This window comes from Poecilia reticulata, chromosome 8, assembly GCF_904066995.2.
Source record: "Poecilia reticulata chromosome 8, P_reticulata-male-v2, whole genome shotgun sequence".
Lineage (NCBI taxonomy): Eukaryota > Metazoa > Chordata > Actinopteri > Cyprinodontiformes > Poeciliidae > Poecilia > Poecilia reticulata.
In genome coordinates this window covers 25715213-25721648 of record NC_088837.1, presented here as the reverse complement: position 1 = coordinate 25721648, position 6436 = coordinate 25715213, and the positions used below count along the sequence as shown (strand labels likewise).

General features: G+C 34.2%; 1 long non-coding RNA gene and 1 other non-coding gene across 2 annotated transcripts; one reads left to right on the top strand and one right to left on the bottom strand.

Moving 5' to 3' along the window:
• Positions 1-2453: 2453 nt before the first annotated feature.
• On the bottom strand, positions 2454-6077 carry LOC108166489 (uncharacterized). The gene is made up of 2 exons (XR_001776843.2): positions 5542-6077; positions 2454-4101 (listed from the first exon to the last, which is right to left on the bottom strand). It is a non-coding gene; the product is annotated as an uncharacterized LOC108166489 (long non-coding RNA).
• On the top strand, positions 6049-6120 carry trnat-cgu (transfer RNA threonine (anticodon CGU)). Its single transcript has one exon. It is a non-coding gene; the product is annotated as a tRNA-Thr (tRNA).
• The last annotated feature ends 316 nt before the right edge of the window (positions 6121-6436 follow it).

Below are 6436 nucleotides of genomic sequence, written 5' to 3'. Positions count from 1 at the left end.
TTTTCACAATATAAGCATGGTTAAAATTAAATTCACCTTAGGACGGTTGATTTAAACAAGACAAGTTCATCTTAACAAATTGTTCTAACCTTTATTTCACCAGAAAATTCCCTGAAATTAAGAATCTGGTATAAGTACACAGAGCTTACATAACATTCATAACAAAATAATAATAATAAAAAAACTAACACCATCATAACTAAAAAAAATAACTCAAAACCTTTACAAATAATTCCTTTTTTAAATCATTAAAGGCAGCCTTAAAAATTGTGACAACAAAACGGAAAATGAGTTTCAAATAAAATTTGAATTACATACCACACCAATTAAACCAAAAGTGTGGTAAAATGGGTGCACAAACAATAGAAACCGAGAAAAAAAAGATAAAAATACCATAAATAGCGACCTATTGAACGTCTACATACTGAACACTATGCGCTCAATATTTGATCAGGGCTTATTTTACATTTACATAAAATTACTATATCAACAGCTATGGACGATCTGCTTTTATTTTGAAGGGTTAAATCGTCCCATTTCCTACCTCTTTCCTCTAACTTGAAGTGACTTGAAAGAGGTACGCTGCAGCAGAAGGATGACTCGGGTTTAGAGATCCCGCCTTCTAATTTCTTTATCCAATCACCGCGCTTGCTGCTGACATGCTGAGCTCTCATTGGTTGCTGCAGATATTAGAAGCAGGCGGCGCAGAGTTGAGGCACGTTTGCCGCCTCCTGTGTTCAAGAGGAGCTAAAAAACGTTTTAAAATCACTGTTCACTGTAAGATAAAATTATTTCACTCAGATTTATATGTTTTCTAAACACAAGAATACTTAGAAATAATTTGAAATGCAGCGCAGACTTCAGGATAATAAAATTAATCGACCTTATTGCCACAGTGGAGAATGAAAGACTATGAAAATGTTGCAAAAACATGTTTTTTTTGTTTGTTTTAGTTTTATAACCGAATATCTTTATGGTATTCTGAAAAACAATAAGTTAATAAAGTTTTTTTTATTAAATACCTGCAAACTATTTCCATTATCCTTCTGGATAACCTCTACATTTCTCTAAAATATTTTTATTTTTTATCAATATGAATGTTTATAATATATATTTACATCAGGTTAATCTGCGTGCATCTGCATCTTTGCTCACTTTCCACAACAACCTAAAATACAACGTGAACTAAAGCTGCACTGTTTCAAAACTAATACTGGAAAAGGTTCGCTCTAAAATAGCGAAAAATGTAAATAAATCAGCTTTAGACTGCAGTCTGGGTCAAACCCAACCCTTGTAAACCCTTCATTTTTCACAGCTGGAGATTAATTCACTGTGCCCACATACGATCAGTGGGTGCATTCAGCTAGTGAAGTCAAAAGCTTTTCTGTCCTCTACATGTTTATGGGTCAGTGGTTTAGCCTCATGTTGGTTGGCAGCAGTCATTTCTATATTTGTTTCAGGAAGCATTTACTTCCCTTTTGTTCATGTAGATGTTGATGGTGTGATGCTCTTGTTTTCTTTCCACTTTAATTTTATATTTTTCAGTTTCAAACATGAGAGAAGCGGAGAAGTTTCAGGTCAGTTTGCTTTGTTGATGGAAAACAGCAAGAAGCGTCCGTACTTCATGATGCAATCACAAAAAAAATAAAAAATCTAATACATTTATTACATCTGTACATATACAGTGCTTTTACCAAAGTTGAATCAGTGCAAAAATATCTGGTAGAAACTGTCTCTATAGCTCCAACCTGAAGGTAAAACAAAGCAGTTTGTGTCCAGCATGTGGGGAGTCTGCAGACGTTAGGTGCCTATGGTGACAATGGCTCTTAATATCTCTGTCTTACTTATAATCGGGTGTTTTACATATAGCTATAACAACAAATGCTTGTTTTAGCTGTATCTTTTCATATAAGTTGATTTTATATGAATAACACTAAAAATGCTGGTGACATTGTTTTAGATTATTAGAAAATGCATCCATTATGTTTTCTGCAAATGTTTTTAAAATTATTTTAAACCCTAAAAACAGAAATAAAATGACACATAACTTGAAATGTTTTTTTTTATCACAGCTCTAAGCAAGTTTTATTTATTTAGCCAAATATGGTTTTAAAAGTTGCAGAACACTCATCTAAACAATCCACTGTAATAAGATTATAAATAGGTTTTAAATGGGTTTTCTACAGCTGATCCATGAGAGGTTGGTGTAATCTGTGGATTTCAAAGTATGATGGAACACTATATAACATCATTAAAGTAAATTATTACATTTTTCTGAATGTAAAAACATTTACATTTTGGGTCTGTGGTATAAAAAGTTGACTAATTTTGAGAAAATTATATAGAAATATGCTCATCCATAGATCCCAATGTAATAAAAAAAAGTTCAATGAGCACAAAACAATAAATATTTTATAAAATAATTACATAAATAGTAAAAAAAAGTAAGAGGCTGAATTAGAATGACATTTATTAGTCACATTTACTTTGATATCATGACTACAGTTGTTTTCACTCAAACATGTAGGAGTGAACAGTGATAGTAAACATGGGGACTGACCTGTTAAAACCTAATTTAATTAAATAACATGTTTTAAACACATGGCACAAACAGGACAAGCAATGGGAAACTGCAGAACACGTGTATAAAACCTTAGAAACCTCTAAACACACAAAAAATAAATACAGACACAAAAATAACAAGATTACTTTTGTCAGAGCATTTTAGTCTGGAGTTTATAGGTAATCATTAAGAATAATAAACAAGATATCAGTTCTGTGTTAACTGGAACCAGTGCCTGAGATGGAGGAACCATTTCTGACAGTGACGTGCGGTGAGGATCTTAACTGGTCAGACATTTTCAACAAATCCAAAATAGAAGCTTATTTTTCAGATTTAACCTTTAATAAAGTTTTTAATTGTGTTTTAATCAATTGCATACTATTTAACAATATAACAGCAATAAAACAAACTATTTAATATAAGGTCACATTTATTTTTTTTTATCTTGAATGTTTTCTTTGGCTAACTTCTTCCTTTTCTGATTAAAATTGAAAATGTATGATCTTTCCTTTTATATATATATTTTTAAATCTGGCAGCCTTAAAAGGTTCTGTTCTGACTGTATTATTGGTTTTCTGACCGTTTTCAGTCTTTTCAATGTGCAGAAGAAGAAAACCTGTTGCCTGTAGCGCTTATGGGGCTCAACACTGCCCCCTATCGTTGAATAACGGTACTTCCTGTTTCACCCTGCGCATTTACAGCCGATTATAAAGACTAAATACGTCACTCACATTTATTAAACATATACAGACTGAGGAACGTCAACATATATAGAACATGTGTTATTTAATAAATATATTAGCGATGCAAAAAGAACAGTAATGGGCATGCGCCAACTGCTGTGTGTAACACAGCGCCCCCAGAGGTAAGGCACAGCACTACACTGCCTCACTTATTTCATGTATTTCAACAGGCAATGTGTAAATTCAGCCAATTTTATCATAAAAAAAATCGCTGTTCTTGATATTACAAATAAAAAAACTAATTTATACAAAAACATTTTATGTTCTCTCATCATTATTAGCATCTATTTTACTTTTCAGGATTACAGAAGAGTTCTCCCCTGACCGCACGACACTGATCCAGAGGTGGCCATGAATCTTTTGTTTGAAATAAATAAGTTAGTTGAGTTTTAAAACATGAATTAATGAATAAATTAACATTTAGAAATCTTCAAGCTCGTCAAATGGATAAAGTGCCACGCTTCAGACAGACGGAGATTAAAAATTAAAACACAGAGACTCGGTGGACTGAACCATCAGTCAAATTGCCAGCAGGAGCAGTATGACCGTCATGCAGGAGGTTTTTAGTGTTTTCTCAGTAGTATGTAGGCCATGAGCAGGACAAGGCCTGCCGACAGGCCTGCAATCACAAACTGGTGGATGGAGAGGACGTGCTCCAGCGTGTGGATCCGCTCCTCCATGGCGCTGGTGTGGAAGTAGTCGTAGATGCCGGCGGTGATGCTCCACAGCGCCCACACGGCGTCCACCACCAGCGGCATGGTGGGCGAGGCTCAGCCGCAGTGGCTCCGTCACAGCCTGGAAGAAACGCAACGATTCAGCTGGAGCTACGCAAAAAAGCTGAATAAATATGTATTCCATGAGTACGTCTTAAAATTCAGTCCACACTAATCAGTTCCTCCAGGAATCCATGACTGATTTTGGATTTTTTTGCAATTAAAATCACTGATTTTCTGGGGCTATTTTAGAAGTATTTACAGGAAATTTTGCAATATTTGAGTTTAAATAAGACGTCATAATAGGCAATTGCAGATAGAAACAACAAGAGGAGTAAATTTCCACCACACAACTCAGAAATTTTTAGATCAAAGTAAAAAATATTCTAAACAACATTGAAATTTCCGAGTTTAAAAAGTCGACAATTTTCTAGAAATAAATTTTTAGATTAATCTAGAAATATTCTAGAAAACAACTTTGTAATTTCTGAGCCCCCAAAGTCAACCATTTTCTTAAAAAAAAAAAAAAAAAAAGGAAATTTTTTAGAAACTTAAAAAATGTCAAAAGTAAATTAGACTTGAAACTCAGAAAATTCCAACTTTTTTCCTGGAAATTTTTTAGATTAATCTCAAAATTTCAAAATTTTCTCCAGCAAATCTTCAACTTTTGGAGCTTATAAGATTTCCTTTTTTTATTTTAGAAAACGTCTGAAATTAATCTCAAATTATGAGTTTTTTTAAATCAATTTCTTGACTTTTGTAGTTAGAAATGTCCTTGTTTTTTCAAGAAGAAAAAAAAGATAAGTTTCATATATTAAGGTCAAAATTTCTGAAATTTTTTTCAAGCAAATTTCTGACTTTTGAAACAGAAATTGCATGACAGTAAATGTGACCTTTTATTACTCGCCACATTGACCACAGACTACATTAAATCAGCCTGATTTAATAGGAAATGCTGTCATGTGCAGATGGGAGTTAGCGTCATTTTAACCCAATGTTTTGGGCAATTTTTGCGGGATCTGTTGATTTTTCACGTGAACATTTTTAAACCAGAAAACCAAGAAATTACACCTCAGAAGAACCGTATTCTGATCTTTTCCAATGAGAAATTAACGCAAAAGGAGCAACAATCCTTTTGCTCCTTTTGCAAAAGGAGCAAAAGGATTGCCAGGCCTGGCAGAAATACCAGGCGTGTGACGAGAATGTTCATAGAAATAAACATTCTCGTCACACGCCTGGTATTTCTGCTTAAAACGTAATTTTTAATTGGATTATATGTAGTATTCTATAAGACTGAATTTAGAGTTTACTTTGTATTGTATTGTTAAGAAAATAAGGCTTAATGATTTCACTTTTGTGTGTAATTAATCTGTGTTTCTTTCAGAAATAATTAATAAAAATTATTGAACTTTTTCACGATGTTGTCATTTCTGGAGCTGTATTGTACCTGTGCTAATTAGCTACACGCTTGCTAGCAAACATCTCTGTTAGCTAAAACAAACGTTTAGGCTTTATTACTTACAGCACGGCTAGGTCATAAATATCACGAAGATCATAAATATCCATCCACCGTCCCAAACGTGCCTCCCCGAGCATAACATTCTCATATTACAGCAGCAGAAATGTTGAAATCCAATCTGTTGTGAGCTATCTACTTCCGGGTGTGCTCCACTGTCAACGTTCCCCTACCCTACAAGATGCCTGTTGCCAAAGTTTACATTTTAAGGATTTCACCTTATAGTCCAAAATAAAATCCATAAATTGACATCTAACATATCGTAATGTTATTAATGGTATGTGTGGAAAAATTCGGCACTCATTATCGAATTAAGAAGAGGATGGTTTTCATTTAATTACTTTAGAGAGAGTTAAACCGGCCGGTGCGTATCATGAGTGGGTCTGCAGCTTTGACTTTGGACTAACGTCATGTGCAGCTGTATAGACGTAAATCTTCAAGGAATAATACGTAAGAATATTGAATGGACTTTATGCCATTAAATCAGATCGTAACGTCCGAGAATTCTGGGTAGGCGCGGTGGCCAAGTGGTAAGGCGTCGGTCTCGTAAACCGAAGATCGCGGGTTCGAACCCCGTCCGTGCCTAGCTAATCTGGCTGATGACCAGGATGGGGATTTTTTACCTACAAAATTACCGTCTTTGTTAAGGTATTTTCTCATTCATGTAAGTTTTGAACCTAGTAAAACCACAAGAGAAAAACAATCTTTTTAACAGGAACTGATTGAGGATTTGAGAATATAGATTTAAAAAACAGAAGAACAGAGATAGGAGTCCTTTATGCAAATGAAAAACAAAAAGTTAATAACAGAACGGAAAATAATGTAGCAGAAAGTTTGTCCCCCATCAGTCTATAAATCTAAAGCAGATTAACTCCAGACATAACTGGACAGAACTGTCCGA